This window comes from Lathamus discolor, chromosome 1 (assembly GCF_037157495.1).
Source record: "Lathamus discolor isolate bLatDis1 chromosome 1, bLatDis1.hap1, whole genome shotgun sequence".
Lineage (NCBI taxonomy): Eukaryota > Metazoa > Chordata > Aves > Psittaciformes > Psittacidae > Lathamus > Lathamus discolor.
The window spans coordinates 2495215-2512992 of NC_088884.1; the positions used below are offsets into that span (position 1 = coordinate 2495215).

The following is a 17778-nucleotide window of genomic DNA, read 5'->3' on the forward strand; positions in this document are numbered from 1 at the left end:
GCAAACAAAAAAGACACGATGGCAGAGACGACCGGGTGAACCACCCATGTGCCAGGCCACAACAGAAGTACCATTGGTGCCTCTTTGCTCTCATGGTTGATATTATGGTGATAATTAGAAGACCTCAGTGTACCACCAGTGATTCTCACTGTGCAGGTATTGGCCTTCACCCTGTGTGATGCTTGGTTGTACTACAGAGGTGGTTCTCAACCTGTGGATCCCTGAATCCCAGTGACCTGTAGACTGCAGGTGAGATTGTCTTGAAAAGGGACTAAAATAGGAATTATCAACCCTGGCTCAAGCAGCCAACTCTGAAATATGAGGCTGTGATCTCGGGTTCTTCTGGCCCCTTGACAGAGGAGAAGGGGCCCCTGGGGGTGTTCATCTCTTCCTGACCTGCAGGAACAGATGGCCGTGGAGGGCCAGTTTCTGTCCATTGGTGAGGGAAGGAGCCGATGATGTGGCCTACACAGCCTCAAACATCAGGACTTCATGCATCTGAGACAGGACAAAGTGCTGTATGGAGACATGAGTAGAAACCAGGGAACGGAGGCATTTTAAACATGTGCTGTTTTAATGAATGTTTTCAAAGCAAACCAAAACTGTAGTCCCAGAATAAGGCAGTCTACAAAGACACTGGACTTCAAAGGCCAAAAAGGAGGAGATTTCAGTGTACAGAATGCACAATATATAAAAATACATTTTTGAAGACTTTTATAAATTCAGAAATCAGAGTCAAGAAGGAGCGGCAAGAAGAAAAGAAAAGGTGAGTTGAGAAGGAACAAAGAGGGGTTTCAGGGCTTTATTTGTTGTTTCAGTTTGGTTGGGCTTTTTTACCACTCATCAAAGCCTCCTATGGGGACTCTCCCATTACTTGGCTCTAAGAAACTGTCCTAAGAAATGTCTCGTCTCGCAGGGATTAGCTGCTTGTTGCGAATGTGCTAATTCCTAATGGTAGTTCTGGGAGTGTATTTGCTTTCCTTGCTGATAGCGACCGTGTTAGCCAATAAAAATAATTAAATTTATATTATCTAGATGTAATTGGTGATTATGCCCTCTAGGTGGGAAAAAAACGCTTTCAGATGAGCAGAAGCCTATATTCTCCGTTCAAATGACTGAACTTCTTTAATTTCAGCAGAAGTGGACTGCAGGGAGAGTGGTATCCCCCAAGCCTGCAAAGAAAGGGCATTAGCAGCAGTTTCCTAAAGTAATTTATAGTGTAGTTCGTTGTATTATGCCAACTCTAACAAACTCTCCCCTCCTTTACTGCTAGCATGGCTGTAATTCCAGATGCTCCACTGGGAATCTGGCTCTTGGAAAGCTAAGTGATTTATAAATTTTTAAGAAGTGATGCATACAGCTAATCTAAAGGAAAATGGGCTCTAGCAGCCTGTGCACCTGCTGTCTGGGAAGGGAGAGGCTTTCATGCAGGATTCCTCTGCCAGAATGGGAAAACACGGACAGCCTTTAAGGTAGCTTGGTTTAACTTGGTATTGCTGAAAGCCCCTGGAGCCTCAAGCCCTCAGTTTACCCAAAATTGGTTAAAGCAGAGATAAAGATTTTGCAGCTTAGTCTTGCATCATAAATATGAATTTCCCAAATCCTGGCTACTTTGCTTTCTGTGCAGAGGTGCAGTGTTTTGTGAAACCACGGTGGCCTTTAGTTAGGTTGGACTCGTTCATCCCTTTTTGCATCCCTCCCCAGCATGCTTTTGACATGGAAAACAAAAGTCTTTGTAGGAAGCAATCTGTGAGCAGCCTCTTTCCTTCCAACTGTGACTTAGGGGCACTGGAGAAAAGAAGTGGGGCTCAGGAGGGCTGCGGGGCAAGGAGCCTCAGAAGTCTTCCTTAGTCAATTCATACTGTAGTAACTTAATGTTTGATTTCAGGAATTGCCTCTGAAAGCCTTCATGTATGATTACCCATGACAAACACACACTTCAAAATGTGCCTTAAGAGAATTCAATAATAATCCATTTACCCTTAGTTCTCACCAAGGTCTAGGTCAGAAGTTGCGTGGTGATGCAGATGGCACCTGATGCAGCAGAGGGATGGAGGAGAAGCTGCTCTCTGCCCTGCTTCAGTTGTTAGTGTGTTATTGTTGCTAGAGAAACACAAAACCTTGGGCTGGGATTCTGGCAGAATAAAAGCCTTTCAATTCATATTTGATCACATTTAAAGGAGGGGGAAGGAGGGACCTTGTAAAAACCCTGTTCATCCACTAGAGAGCATATAGGCAGTGCTGCTTCTTGGAGAAAATAAAATTGTCAAGCTCTTATTATACACGTAATGCAATGCAGTTTAAATGTTTACTGCTGTTCTACCAATCATGGTTACGTGTAGAGAAGAGAGTCTGTGAAAACTGGAAGAAGGCTTTGCAAATATATATAACTTTCATCTTCAAAAGCCTCTTACCTACTTGGTAGCGTTTAATATCTTCTTGTTCTTAAAGAACGTTCCTATTTCCCTCCGTGGAAATGTTAAATTATTTACAAAGCTCCTAAGAAATCCAAGATTGGACTCGAGAAGGTGCAGAACAGATCTCTGCAAGGGCATCTTATGGCTTTTGGAGAATTCAAGTGATTAATTTCTAGCTGATGTAGTTGGGAAGAAGCTTCTGCAAACAAACTGATGCGGGGCTGCCCATTCTGCAGATGATCAGTGCAAGAAGCTGGCGCTGAGAAGGTGATCTCCTCTGAAGCTTAATGGTGTTAGTGTTGACTCTTCAATATTTCATGGCTGTTACTCTTTTGTAGTGATTTGAGGGCTTAAGTTATGGAGCACACTTTTTTCCTGATCTAATTACTGTTTTTATCCTGTAAACTGCCTCCTTCTGTGTGTATACAATACATGTATGTAACTTCAAATTTAAACCATAGGGATTTGCATGCATTAAATGAATGGTGGATGGTGGTAGACCTTACTAATTAATCTTTCCCTTCCCCCACCATGGCAATACTATTTGTTAATACAGGTTAGAGGCTGTTTCTTCCAGTGGAATAAGCCGCTGACTTCCTCTGTTGCCCTAGTTAACCTTATTCCCTCCATCTATAGGTTACAGATCATTCCACTTACACTTGTAACCTGCTGTGAGAGATAGGCATGAAAAAAAGTGTATAAACCCCAGGTAATTCTTGTCATGTGTATCTTTTCCTCTGGTTTCTTTGTGCTTGTCTTACATTGTGGCTGCTAAAATTGTTCATGGTGAGTTTGGTAGGCTCATATAGAGTAACATGGGTTTGGTGCAGCACAGATGTAGATTTATTTACAAGGCCTTTCCTAGTACATTTTTACTTGTGTGCCACGAATCCGACTTGGTTGTTGTCAAAATACTTGTGTAGTATTTAGACACTGGATGGATTATCCAGAATAATGGATAATCTGGTCAGGTTATTATTTGCCCTTAGCATCAAACAAAACTCTCTTTTTGTTGCCTTTTGCAAGTGATCAATGGATCCACTTACATTATGAACTGGAGTTAGGAGCAGAATTATATGTTAATATCTCTCATTGCAATAAAAAGTCCATTACTTTTCGGGGGAAAAAATGGGATGTATTTAATTTTAACTGCCTCAGTAGTGTACTGGTGCATATATAAATCCTGATGAATGAAATCAAGCAATTAGGATTAGAAATGAATAACACAAGGCATCTAGTCATTGTGGAGACTTTGCATGTTGATTCTGATTGATTTTTCTAATATTTGCTAAATGCATATGTATCAGGAAAGGCTCTATATCCATATGCTGTATTTTAGAAACGCCATCATGTTGACTTCTGGGATCTAGATCTGTTATTTGACAGCGCATTATGATTTAATTTCAGTGATCTGAAGAAATGCACCATAAAAATAGCTGACGCAGAATTTGAGCACGTCTGTTCATTGTTCTCTTTCTCAAGGTTTTTGGGAATTGCACTTGATGCCTAACACTGCAGAGTCAGCTTACATTTCAGACAAGGTTATTTTTCCTCTTTGAATGACAGCAAGTATTTGGGTGCATGCATGCAAATGTGACATGAAAATACGAAGCTATCTGCCGAACAGTTTTGTTTCTGCCTTTTAATTGATATTTGGATGATATAAAGCGAGCAACTGCCATATGACAATAAAGTGGACCAACTTTCCCAGCTGGATGTCATATTTTATGAAGTATGTAACCAGAGAAACTGTGAATTATGTAAACAGCTAAATAGGATTCAGGGTGTAACTTATTACCCCTCTGGCTGGAAGACACTGCTTGTTACTTGCACTTTCTGAAGCAACATTATTCTGGCTGTTTCTCAGAAGTGCTCAGCTTTGTTACTGGAAAAGAAAGTAATTCAAGGAGTGAGTGCTGTACTGCTGGTTTCCTATTGTGAAGAGTGGGAGGTTTTGGAAGGCTGGAAGTGAGTTGTATTGGGTATGACTTCTGAACAGTTGACTGCCATGCCTTGAGTGTGTCTGCTGCTCCGCTGCCTCCAGGTAGGGACTGGGATGAGCTGGATCGCGTGAGAGCTCACACCAAGGACAGATGCTGCTGTCTGGGGCTGCTGAGATAAGTGTTCGGTGGGCCAGTTTGGGGTGGTGGTTTTGTGTTATAATCTGTTATCTCACCGAGGAATGCTTTATTTGCTTCTTGGTGTATCCCTTTGTGGTTTTGTGCCTGTCTTTTTCAATTAAACTGAATTGCATAGTTTATTTCTACAGGAAATCTGGAGAGGGACTTTTTAGAAGGGCATGTAGTGACAGGACAAGGGGGAGTGGCTTTAAACTGACAGAGGGTGGATTTAGATCAGACGTTAAAAAGAAAGTTCTTAACTATGTGAGGCTGGTGAGACACCAAAGCAGGTTGCCCAGAGAAGCTGTGGCTGCCCCATCCCTGGCACTGTTTAAGGCCAGGTTGGACACAGGGGCTTGGAGCAACCTGCTGTGGTGGAAGGTGCCCCTGTCCATGTCAGGAGGGTTGTAAGTGGACGAGCTTTAAGGTCCCTTCCAACCCAAACCAGTCTGGGATCCTGTGATACAGTTCTTGAAATACCCCTTTCCTGATGTCATGCATTTGCTTTACTGCATAAACCTAATGCCACGTCACTAAAATAGACATTTTAAATTTTATCCTCAATATAAAACTTACTACTTTATTTTTTCTGCTTTTCAACTTTGCTGCTTTTCACACTGCATCTGCTTTGCTTGCTCAGTGCCCCTGGATTTGCTGTTGGATCATGTGCAGCGCGTTCTTGGTTATCAACCATCACGAGTGTAGTAGGTGCTCTGTGGAGGCAGGCAGACATTCTGCAGTTGCATTCAAGTTGTGTGAGCAGCTTCTATCTATGTGAAGGTGTGTGAGTTGGTTTGGTTTTAGGAGTAAATACTCTTTGGATGGACAAATACTCTTTGGATGCATGCAAGATTTGTGAGGAGCTTATATCTATGTGAAGGTGTGTGAGTTGGTTTGGTTTTAGGAGTAAATACTCTTTGGATGGACAAGATTTGGCAAAAAGCTTTACTCTTGTGCTAAAAATTATGTGTCTTGACATCACTGCTCAGAGCTGATAACCTGACTCACAGTAGCTGGCAGATTAGTATTTATGGAAGGTATGCACAGCAGAACATTGTCCATATCCATATGTTATTGGGCTCTTCTGTTATGATGGGGCAGTACTGAGGCTTTGAGCAACCTGGTCTAGTGGAAGGTGTTGCTTCCCATGGCAGAGGCTTGGAACTGGATGATCTTTAAGGTCCTTTCCAACCCAAACCGTTCCACGATTCAATGTTTCTATGAATATTAGCTGCTGACGTGAGCTAGGTTTCTTATTCAACAGCACCTTATGATTTAGGGCTGAGTCTTGAATGAAGAGCAGTCCAAGAAGACAGCATGAAGAGAGACGGGACATGATGATGAATTTATCAAGCCTGCTGTTTGGATTTTAATGTTAACTTGTTTTACCCCCTCCAAAAGGCCTGGTGTGTCAGGCCTAATGAAACGTCTTGAGCAAATACCCCACATCTGCTTATCCTGCTTACCTTGTTCTCGATTAGAGCACAGGCTATAGGCGAAATTGTGGTAATAGGCAGCAAGATCAGTATTCAGGTTTTGAAACAAATACTTTTATATTTCTTCCCTTTTTTTTATTTCTGAGTTTTCAGGTTCTATGTTTTTTATTGCCTTTTTTAGTTCCTCCCCCCTCCCTGCATGTATTTTGAGTCTTTCAAAGGTGACAGTGCCGTGCAATGGGAGAGATGACAGTTCTCTTCAAACCTTTCCGACATACCTTTCTAGGACATGATTTCCTACGCTTTTATGTGTGAATCTTATGTAGGGAGAAGAAAGAACAGGGAAACGCAGCTGCGTGGCTGGGAGAGAGAGCCTTGCCTTTGCTGTAACCTCAGTGAATGGCAAAACTCCTCTTTCCTGAAAAGCTGGCCAGATACTTTCCTGCTCTTGCAGCTAGCAAAAGGCACTTTCTGTTTCAAAATCCCACTGAAAGAACAGGAAAATACCAAGAATTAGAAAACACCTGCATTAACCCTCTTGCAAAACCTTCCCAACTTGGCAGATGAAGCACCTGGTAATATGCCACCAGGAAGATTTAGGTTTCAACTCATGGGTATTTTCCTGTATAAAACCTTGTTCCAAGTATGTGGGAACAGCGTATAGAGTAACCCCATTGGTACAATACATTGTGAACTAATCTTTTACCATAATCCAAAAGTTTTGGGGGCAAAGGTTGTGAGTGCTCCATCCCTGGCAGTGTTCAAGGCCAGGTTGGATGAAGCCTTGGGTGGGATGGTTTAGTGTGAGGTGTCCCTGCCTATGGCAGGGGGGTTGGAACTGGATGATCTCCAGGTCCTTTCCAACCCTAACTGTTCTATGATTCTATGATTCTAAAGAGCTGAATGTTTTCACAGTGATGAATCACAAAGATCTTGTGCTGCTGGGTGCTGTGACCTTCACACAGTAAGCTCTGTTACAGCATGTAAATGGGGTGCACCGCAGCACAGATGTTTCACTGTGTGCCTTCCTCAGTGTTTGTTCTCATTTTGATCCTTAAGGTCTACAAGGCAGGGCAAAAATGACAGGAGAAAATCAGTTTATATTGGGGGTGGAGGGGAAGGTCTTGGAGAACCTCTGCAAAATGACAAATTATGGGGAATCTGAAAACTTGTAAATAGCTCATCCTTCTCCAGCCTTCCCCAGAATACTTTATTGTTGTGTAAATTCCAACTTTTCCCTGTTAATACAATTTATTACAATTCTACGATGTTTCACTTCAACATGAATTTAAATCTCAGTTTAATATAGTAGCCTTTAGGCAATATGGAAAGTACTTGAAATTTAAGAATCTGTGTTGAAACTGGGGTTAATCTGTCAGCATTCAGGCAATGGCGTAGCAGTCATTGCCCAGCAAGTCCTGTTGCAAAACTATCAGGCTTAGCAAGACTGTATTAAAAACACAACCAAGCTGAGTTTTCATTTGCTTTCATGTTTTTAGCTTTTAGATTCTATCTACAGTATGAATGTAAGGCTTCCTGTCTAGGTCTCATCATTTAGAACTTTTCTTTTTGTGAATGTGATAATGTGTTTCTGTTTACTCACTGCACTGTAAGATCGTAGACATTAAAAAAAGAAGCAACATTTGGGAGACTGAAGAAAAAGTTTGATATGTTCTGTGGAATACTTTCATACGTATAAGGACCTTCATGAAGAGAAGGAATGCAATTTTTCCCCCTTTTTATTAACTGTCAGATGTTTTAGGGTGAAAATTGCCAATATACTTCTTTACAAGCTCCACTAATATCTCTGCCCTTCACAAAATAACACAGAGAGATTAAAGATATTGCATATAATTTTTAAAAGCTAATTTTGTTTCAGTGTTCATACAGCAGGTAACAAGCACTCAGCGTCATCTCAGGCCCTTTTAAAACACCTGGTTCTGCTACATGGTTCCACTGTTGGCCATGATGAGATACTCAATAATCTCATTTTATTTACTACATTTTTAAATGGTTTTGTCCTGCAGTCCTCATGCAACCTCCTGCTTTCAATTTGAATTTTAAGTCCAAGTGATTTTTTACTTGTTTCCAGCATTTGGTCTGTACCGAAATTCAGCCTTTTCAACATCCCCAAATTTCTTTCCCCAGCTGTGTTCTGCAGTGAGTTCAGCCCTGCTTTTCTGTATTAGTTAACCTTTTGCTCTATAAATATTCGTTGATGGAAATTTTTCTCGCTTGGCTTAGGTTTGTAATAGTCAGTGAGTCAAGGCTGATAATGAAACCCCGCTGCCAGCGTGCCGAGGAAAGCATTAAACCACAGCTGTACTCCTTAGTGCTCCTGTCTTTACCTGCCCCTATCGCATACCATTACACTTGATTTATCCAATGTAACATGATGCTTGTACAAAGCCAAGCGTGGTTGTCGTAAGACCTTCCATTTTCATGCCTTCCTTATCTCTGTACCAGCTGCATTTTCCCCGGTTCAACAAATAGCTCTGATGCAAAACTTTCAGCGTAAAAGGAGCCAGGACCGAATTTGGGCGGCTTGGATTTGGGTGTGATTTGGTTTTTTCCTCCTTCCTTTCAGCCTCTTGTATTTTATGTGATATAAACTATCTTGGTTATCTCAGTACCGGAGAAACCCATCAGCAGGACACGCCCCTGTGTAGAACATCCTGTTGTCTACACATGCAAAAGCCTTGGAAGCCCAACTGCAGCCGTCTCAATTTTGCATTTCCAAGTACCTGAAAACTTTAAAACTAAACAAAGTAGTCTGGCAAAAAATGCCTGATTCTTCCATACAAAGTCCCACCACGAGACCTTCCTCTTCAGGCTTCAACATAAAACAGCTCTAGTGCTAATCTTTACGTTGAATCAAGCTTAGAGTGAGTTGACCACTTGCAGTGAGTTAAGCAAAGAAAACTTTTAGTCATATCTCCCTGCAAATTAAAACAGTCAAAGTTTAGATTAAGATAAAACAAGTTGCAATGTTGGAAAGTGCTGCTAAGTTCAGGTCATTAAAAATAATATCATCCCTTTAGAAGTCTTCAAATTGAAAAGTGCAAGATTTCTGTGACATAACAGAACCTAAAATCTTAAGCAGATGCATACTTCTTTGTCTTGAGAATCATAAGCCTCTGATAGTCTCATTTCATGTTTTAAATCTTTTTCATTATAGTCCTGTGGACTGAAAACTTTGTCCGTTTTGTTGAAGTGAAACCTGAGGGTCCCCTGTAATCTAACGGGTTGGTTCTTTCGGTTTTGATTTTGATTTGTACTGTGTTCTGCAGTCAGAATATGAGTGTCCTTGTCAACATTTCAGTAAGCAGAGGTCAAACTGCAACATGGAAAACATAACTTACATATTCATAATTGCATACATTGTTTCAGAAGAAAGTCTTTTGTTGTACTCTATCCATTGACATGTTTAGTTAATAGTTCATGGGCACCATGAAGATGTCACCCGCTCCTTACTGGTGTAATTTATTTTGCCTTGTATAAGCCTACATATTCTTTCAGACAGGAGTATTAGTGTAATCTCTCTTTGAGTGATAGAGACATGAGTTCAATGCCTAAAAGAAGGGATGGTAGCATCATATATCTGTAGAAGGAAGAAATCCTTGAAATGCTCCATTCACTTGTGCAGATAAACTGACCAGAGATTCAGTCCTCAAAACACTGATCCAACTTTACTGTATAATCTATAAGTTTGTAAGCACCTGCCTATAAAAAAAAAACCAAACCCAAAACAACAACAAAAGGGCAGAAAAAAGAAAGTTAGTAAGTATGAGATCTGGAGGTATTTGAAAAGATGAAGCAACAATAAAGAGTTAGTGTACTGAAAGTAAGGCAGTTTTGTAACAGTATGCAGAAAGGAGATGGAGCAGAGAGAGCTAATGTAAACTTTAATGAAAACTGATGTGTTTTCCATGAACAGCTTTAAGGTTTGGGGAGGGAAAAGCCATATAATGAAGAAGAACCAACCAAACAAGGCTCTGTGATCAGTGGTAGTACAGCCCACAGATGCAGCCGTCTGAAGATGAAGAAAATGAGGTGTGATGCACTATTGCTTTGGTCCAATTTTTGGCAAGATCTTTGTCACCAATGACTGTGCTACATGAGTGTCTGAGGGTCTTGGCTCTAATCAGCTCCATCTTGCCCTGAGCACAGTGATAAAAATGTTCTGAAGTGCTTAGTCTAAGTACAGCAAAGCTAAACCTGCCTTCAGTTGGGGTAGTTGCAGTGGTGAATCAGGCCAGCACCTGAGGAAAGTTGACAGTCTCAGGGCAGACAAAACGTAAGGGGTGAAACAAAAACCCCTCCTGATTACTAATGAAAGCAAAGCCTACAACTTGGTTTCCCCTTTTTCAGTCGGGTGTGTTTTATCAAAATTGCCACCATTCGCTTGCAGAGGTGATGAGCCCCAGTCACACTGCAAGACATCCAAACAGCCAGGTTGCACAGAGCATGGCATCATCTGTGCAGCAGGCGATATGCCATAGTTCTGGGAGCAAAAACCATCCAATCCAAGAGGCAGCATGAGAAACTACTACTGAAAAACATAGGGGCTCTGCCAGACCTCTGTGTGGGTCAAATGCAAATGCACTTGTAGGAAATAAGAGGTGAGTCAAAACCAGAGCAGCAGAGCCCTGTGATGGGTTTATCCTCGGAAAGCTCTGAATTTCAGGTAACGGTGCTTCCTTCCCCACCAAGCGCAACCTCTTGCCAAAGGGAACTGTAATTTTTATGAATGCCTTGAATTGCAGCCAGGTAATTACCTTCAGGACATTTTCATTTTGCTAAATGTTAATCTATAGAAAGTGTGTGTGTGTAAGCTACGGATTTAATAGTGTCATAAACAACCATCTCGATTTAGAAGCCTTTAAAAGAATGATGTTTCTAGGTTCAGGGAAATACTCCATTTCTGTAAATGCTAATCCTAGGAGGATACTTTACTTTTGGATATACAACCATGTCCATGTGCAAAACTCAGCATGTTGTACTCTGTTCCTGAACTACCCAAAATCAGCTTTGAGTTGCATTGGCCTATTGTAACAGTGCTGAGTGTCAGTTCATTGCTTGTCACTTTTCACCAATAGAAGCCCAACATCTCTACTGGAGAGACTGTTTCCTCAAGCTTTCAGATTTATACTCTATTTTTTTCACTTTTATTAATTTCTTTCCTGCATTCCATTAAAATGGCATTTACAGGTCAAAGAACACTGAAATTATTTCATTTGCAAAAAAAACCATAACCCCTCAAAACAAGAGCAAAAACCCTCTCGTCTTGGTTGATGTGCACTTTGCCAAAGGTTTACATTTTCCACATCTGTTGACTTCCCTTTGTAGTTTTTTGTCTTGCATGTAAAATTGATGCAGCAGGATAAGCATTCTCCCAACGCTGGAGTAGGGGAGCTTAATAATAGCTCAGATTTATTTTTCCCAAAGTATACTGAAGCAGCCTATATTTTTTATGATGTCACAACTCGTGGAGAGTTTGACATTATCGCATTAACTGGTAATGTATAAATGCAACACTAATGTACTAGAATTAAAACATTGTATAATGACCTTCCCTTGGTTCAGCCATTAAAAATACATTAATACTCTTTCTTGCAAATTGGACCTGACAAAATTTATTCCTCAGTATCTGGTTTGTGTTTTTTTTTTATGTGGGTATCTGTGTTTATTTTCTGGAAAATTATTCTGTGTTTGTCTTTTGCAAAGGAAAAGCTGTCAACATCTCATGTGCACTTTTATAGCTTTTGTTTCATTTAGAATAGTAGTCAGAAGAAGGAAACTCAGTCTTCCTCCTTCTAGCTTGTACACAAGTCCTTGCTTTGGCTCGCTTTCTTCAGCGTTGTGTGGTTCAAGGTACCCATTTGTAAAATTAGAATATTACCCATCTCACGTGCAAATTGAGGCTTAATTAACGGATGTTTGTAACTGCTTTCACATCCTCCTAAGAATCACACTAAGCGAGTGCAAAGCAATTGTTGCTGGGAGATGAGAACAACAGTGGAACAAAGGCTTTATTGGAGATGGGGAGAGGTTTACATAGGGCGTTTGGAGCTATTTTTCTTTATCACATGCTTTGGTACCTTTTTAGAGCTCCCTGTTTTGTAGTAGTTGGGGCACAAGATGGCAAAAGATATATCCCATATAATAGGTCTGCTTCCTGCATCTCCCTTCTACATCCCGCATGCATTAGGGTTTTAAAGCTTTAAAAAGCAAGCTTGGAGTTGAACAAAAAGGCTGCTAGAACAGCAATGGGCATGTCAGAGCACACTTGAAGATAACAGCTGTCAGGACACAGGAGATGAAAATGCAACCAAGTATAAAGGCTACAGGAAAACTTGGCCTTGGGCATTTTGCTTTCACTTCAGTGTTTTTAACCCTTTGCACACCATTTTTAAAGTTGGGGGAGCACAAAAGAGGAGAAAAGCCTTTGTGAGTTGTTTCTGAAAATTGAAAATACACAAGTAACTAGTAAATAGCTGCTGGGTCACCGTTATAAAGTGCAGTAGTGCTGCATTTAGACAGCTTGGGTTTTATCTGATGGTGAGCAATGTGTTTCCTCATACGGGAACTACTGCCAACCCACTTCTAATCAGTTGCAATTTTGGTTTTGTGTCTATGTTAAAATAGCTTGGCTTGAACAGGAAGTGAAAAGAAATGTCTGATCAAAAACATTTCTATAAAGCAATATCTCTCTTACTTTAGTTTCATCGAGCATCTCCAGTCTGATATTTTTCATTTTACCAGGGCTTGTAATCATTTTACCAGGGCTTGTAACTCTAATATATTTTTCATCAACCCCCTGATTACAAAGATACATAAACAGTTCATGAACCATATGGGGAAGTCTCCCCAAAGACTTTGCTCTTTAAAATGTGTAAGTGCAAGTATGACTCAGGAGACTGGTGATGAAGAATGGAAACTTTCAGTACAGTTGTTGTTTCGAGTCCACCTTGATTTGGGAACAGCAACCAAAAATACTCCTTCCTGATGACCGTTCAGGGGCCTGTGTGAAAAGAGTTGGTGGTATCAGTTACTGCAAGTAAGCAGACACATATTTGGAACATGCCTCAGCAGAGACCAATATACCTCCCAGCCAAGCCACGTAAGCAGGACAGCGCTTGATTTGTAGCTAAAATCTGGTCTGTGACCCAACAACACCTCTCTGCACCGAGCCTGTTGCTCCTGCGCTTTCCATCTGTATCAAACCCAGTTAAAATGAGAACAGCTATATAGGAGCTTCTGCTAGCATCTCTTTCCATGCCTGTTGTCTGAAACAAAGCCGAATGGTCACAACCCCTTCCTTGATATTTTCTTTCGACTCACCCGATATTCTACAGCCTTGATATCTAGAGCATAAATGCCAAGGCTGAAACGTGCATTCCATTAGAAGATGACTCTTGACTGACCTACATAACAGTTCATTCATGAGATAATGTGACCTGGAGTCATGGAGATAGAAGTCAGTTGATTGAGCTGGGTTGGCTGTGTACACTGCAAACTCTCCAGTGACTGAGGAATCAACCTCAATCTAAAATTAGACATACGCTGTACATTACTGAGAGCCTTTCAGACCCGGCTCCGTTTCAGTAATATTTCTTCTATGAGATGGGCGTATAATTTGTCACATTGGAAGTCTTTAATGATTAACTGTATTAGCATGAAGTGCTTAGGTATCAAATAAAATGAACAATTAAGTGATTTATATTTAAGGTCTGCTCTCAGTTCAGGGCTTAGGTAGCCAGTCTCCCATGAAGTGGCGAGAGCGCGCACAGTATTTACCACTTCCTTCCGACAGCTACAAAATGGTGCTTTTGGAAGATGAACCTGCTTGTGCGTGTAAATCCCAACTGACTATTAACTGTGCTGCAGGTTAATATGTGTATTTATATTAAGGGTTATTGTGTGTTGGTAGTGAACCGCAGGATGTTTTCCCTAGCTTTTGCCTACTAGATTTGTGAACTCTCAGCTTCCAGGGGAAATAAGAAGTTAACCAGTGAGTAAATGGCTAAAGCGTGACGATGAAACGACGCTTTCTGTAGTACTAAGCCACAGAGGAAGCTCAGATAAGGGTTGTAGGTCAGAAAGAAACCTTCGGGAGCATGCTTGCAAAGTGAGGCGGTTCAAGAGAGGCGGTAGCTGTCACTTACAGATCTAAGGGGCTGTGAGGTATTTCAATGATTTTCTTATCCTTTCTTGTCTTAAAGATTCGTTAACAGAATAATGTGAAATTATCCCGTGTCTTTTAGGCCACAAGTTCCTCTTTTTCTTTACTTTTCTCCTCCATAAGGGTGGTACGAGAAGTCGCAGCGAGCCCTTGTTTCCTCTTGCATAAAGCTGCTTAGGCACTGACTGATGGATGTTGTGATGAAGAAGGGGGGACATTTTATGCAGGGAGGCTGATCTTCACAACACAGGGCACAGCACTATGGATTTTAAGGTTTTCTTCGTTAGTAACGCCTCTTGTGTTTTTTACATGTGCATTTAAAAAGCAAGTTGGATGCTACTTCCTTCTCTGCCTCTTCGGTATGCTTGTTTGGTGTTTAACTGTGCTGACACAGTTATGATCCTCACTAAGGGAGGGTGAAGATGAATCAGAGAGCACAGGAGCTGGCTGTCAACTGTCCAGTAGGAGGGCTGGGGAGAGTCCTTTGACACTTTGGGGAGTTTTTGTGCTTTATGTTCTATAACAACTACTAAGGAAGTGACTACCTGGGCAGGAGTGAAAAGGCATTTAATCTTTCACTTTGCAGTGCTTTCATATGATCCATTCCTTTTATCCTGCGTCCACATGGTTTGGCTTTGAGTGAAGAAATTGTTGGGTAGGCTGGCGGAGGGGAGCAGGAGAGAAACTTACCTTCTCGCAGGCGTTTTGGGGTTTAGGTAGATCACTCTGGCTGCAAGCTGCGGCTGAAATTGCACAGGGCCCAATTAGTGCCTGTTACCTTTCTGTTTGCTCTTGATTAGTTGCAGAGTCAGAGGTTTAATTAAGCAGAAATGGGGATGTAGTGTTAATGTTCATTATAACTAAAGTCGAAACAGCTGTTTACCTTGCCGGAGCCTTGTGTATTAATGTCCATGAATCTCCCCCCCGAGGAGCGCTCGGAGGAACCATCCCCTGTAACACACGCCTTCCTGGATATTGTGTTACATCATTTTACATGCTCGTTTTCGCAACATTTCCTAATCATATTAATTAACACATTAGGGTATAATTCTTATTGTCTACAGAAATTACTTCAATTAAAACTATTAACATATTATCATGATTGTTATATTATTACCACTCGCTTTGTTACTACTCAAAAACTACTCCAGCAAACACGAATGTTTGAAATGAACATGAAATTGTTGTGGCTGTGCCTTTCGTCTTAACCAATGGGTCAGCTCTCGCTGTAAACTTCCTGAATGATGTCTGTGTCTGTGCTGTGGTTTCTACAGTAAGAAAAGATGTAAGGGGCCACAAGATGAGCCTAAAAAGAGCTGGTCTTGATCAGCCTCTGCAGTGCCTTACAGGAGTGTGACCGCTGTGCAGGAACATATGGGAAGAGTAAATGCTGCAGAGGAGCACAAGACAGTAATGGATATAAATTGGTCATATTTATGCTAAAATTAGTAGATGTTTTGTTTCGTTTTGTTTTTTTCTTGGTCAGAGCTGTGAGGCTTTGCCTGGCTGCCTTGTGGAGGAATGGAGGCAAGAGGCTAGCTTTAATATTGGGCATTGCTACCAGCAAAATCTTTACAGGCAAGACAAAATGCATCCTCTGTGTAAAAGGCAAAAATGTATCATTACTGTAATTGAAATCTTAATGATCTAATCAAAGAGTTATTATTAGTTCAGATCTACTTACTAAGAGAAAGAATACTGTTACAGGGGTAAAGCTTCAATAAAAATACATTTTAAATGGATATACACACATTTCTGGGTATCTACTTCTGCCTGTGGTGTTTTGCTCACCTTTACTGCATGGGTCGCGAGGCTGATGGCTTTAATTTTTGGTGCTGGGGGGTGGTTATGGCAAGTTGTCAGATACCATGGGCTTTACTGGAAGGGATATGTTGATAGTGGGAGTTTCTTCTTCCTCTTTGCCATGAGGAGCATGATGATTTCTTCATCCTCACTCTGGGCTCTGCTTTGGGCTGTTTTAATGGTTTTCTGTGTTTTCTAACATGCTTTTACACCTTGCTCTTTCTTCATTGGATTGCAACACTGCATTACCCCTGAAGTCAGTTTGGACGTGATGTCTTATGTGTGTTGGATACTTCTTCTTTCTTAGCCCTAAAACCACAGGTTTGCATTTCTTCAGCCAGCTGTAGCTGAATTTTTATACCCCTGGGTCCTGAGTGTCACTCTGTGCCCTGTCTGATACCAGTTCCTGCCTCCACTCCTCTGTACTGCCCCGTGTGTCACCTCTTCCGAGGTCTCATCTATGATAACCGTGTCTGTGTTCCTCTGCATGCTGTCATTATCCTGGGATCATAAATATTTCATCCTGCGCAGAGTAACTACTTGTTACTCCTGTCTGTATAAAAATTACACTTAAACCACATCGTTATGCGAAGATAAACAAAAGTAAAATAAATTAGGCAACAGCCACCTGATCATTAGGAAAATTGCTGCTACAGCTAAAGCAGCAAAAAAATGAAGCTCCAGGCTGGGCAATACAAGTGTAGACAAGCCTGACATGCCTGGGACCTGAGGCCATGCAGACTCAGCGTAAAGTCTGTGGCACGAGCAACACTGTTTACTGGACTACAGGGCTTGAATGTGATGAATGAGGTCATTATTTGGGTTTACCCATATTGGCTGGGGACCAAGCTTGATGACACAGGATGTCATTTCTGGTCTTAGGTTCCTAGCAACACCTTAAACTGTTGAAACAGAAAGGGAATACTTTTTCCTTTACAGAGCAGATGTGTATTGGCACACTATTAGCAGACAACTTGAACAGAAAACAAGAAAGTTAATCTAACTGGGGTAGATAATTGCTATCATTATTCTAAGCCATATGTATTCTATTCATCTTCATGATATTGCTGTGAAAAAGCTGTTATCCTCCTTTACACATAGATAGTACTTATCTAGATTTGCCCTAGGATGCCTCTGTTGTCATGGAAAGACATTTCTACCTCCATTTTAGTCCACCTGAAGTCTGAATTGCCCTCTAAAATGATTATTTCTATAGAGTAGGAAATCCTGCACATGTAGATTTAATAAATCTGAGCCAAAGAGATTAGAGATTTGTCTGCAGCAGATGAGTTTCAGAGCCTGTGCTTTCACAGCTGTTGCTAGTAACTAGTTTAGCTTAAATTTATTTCATATATGGTCTATATAGGTGACTGTCGTAGTTTAGATTGTGCTGTTGTTTTACCCCAAACGAGACATGTCCACGGGAAGTCTGTGGCTGAGCATGGAAGTCAGTTCTCATATTTCAGATGAGAAGATAATCCCCTGATCGTTTCTCGTCAACGTAATGCAGTCAGTGGCACTACTCAGTTCTTTTCAGTTTGGCCATCACTCCAGACTGTTAAACCATCTGCTGATGGCAGCCCAAAGGATGACAACATAATCAATTACTGTAAAAAGCTAAGATGCCTAACATCTGCTCTTCACCAAGCTCAAGCATCTTCCCTCTATTGATGTTGTGTCTTCTCTTGACACAGTAAGAGAAGATGCGTGCTCTGAAGTTCTTGCAAATTCAGTTCATTTGCAGCTGGACCTACATTCCAAGCATCCATGCTCTTGGGAATTTTATGCCTAAATAAGGAATAACAGTAGAGAAGGGA

The 17778-nt window shown here is 41.1% G+C and overlaps 1 protein-coding gene across 6 annotated transcripts in view; it reads left to right on the forward strand.

Moving 5' to 3' along the window:
- Positions 1-17778, forward strand: part of CELF2 (CUGBP Elav-like family member 2) — a 393255-nt gene that overhangs the window by 170752 nt on the left and 204725 nt on the right. Inside the window, exon 1 of one of the 6 annotated variants that reach the window (XM_065667013.1) lies at positions 14054-14160. The exons of the other annotated variants lie outside the window; for them this stretch is intronic. The gene's annotated coding sequence lies outside the window, so the exon portion shown is untranslated. Of the gene's footprint in view, positions 1-14053; positions 14161-17778 lie in introns of those variants that run through there. 6 annotated transcript variants of the gene reach the window in all.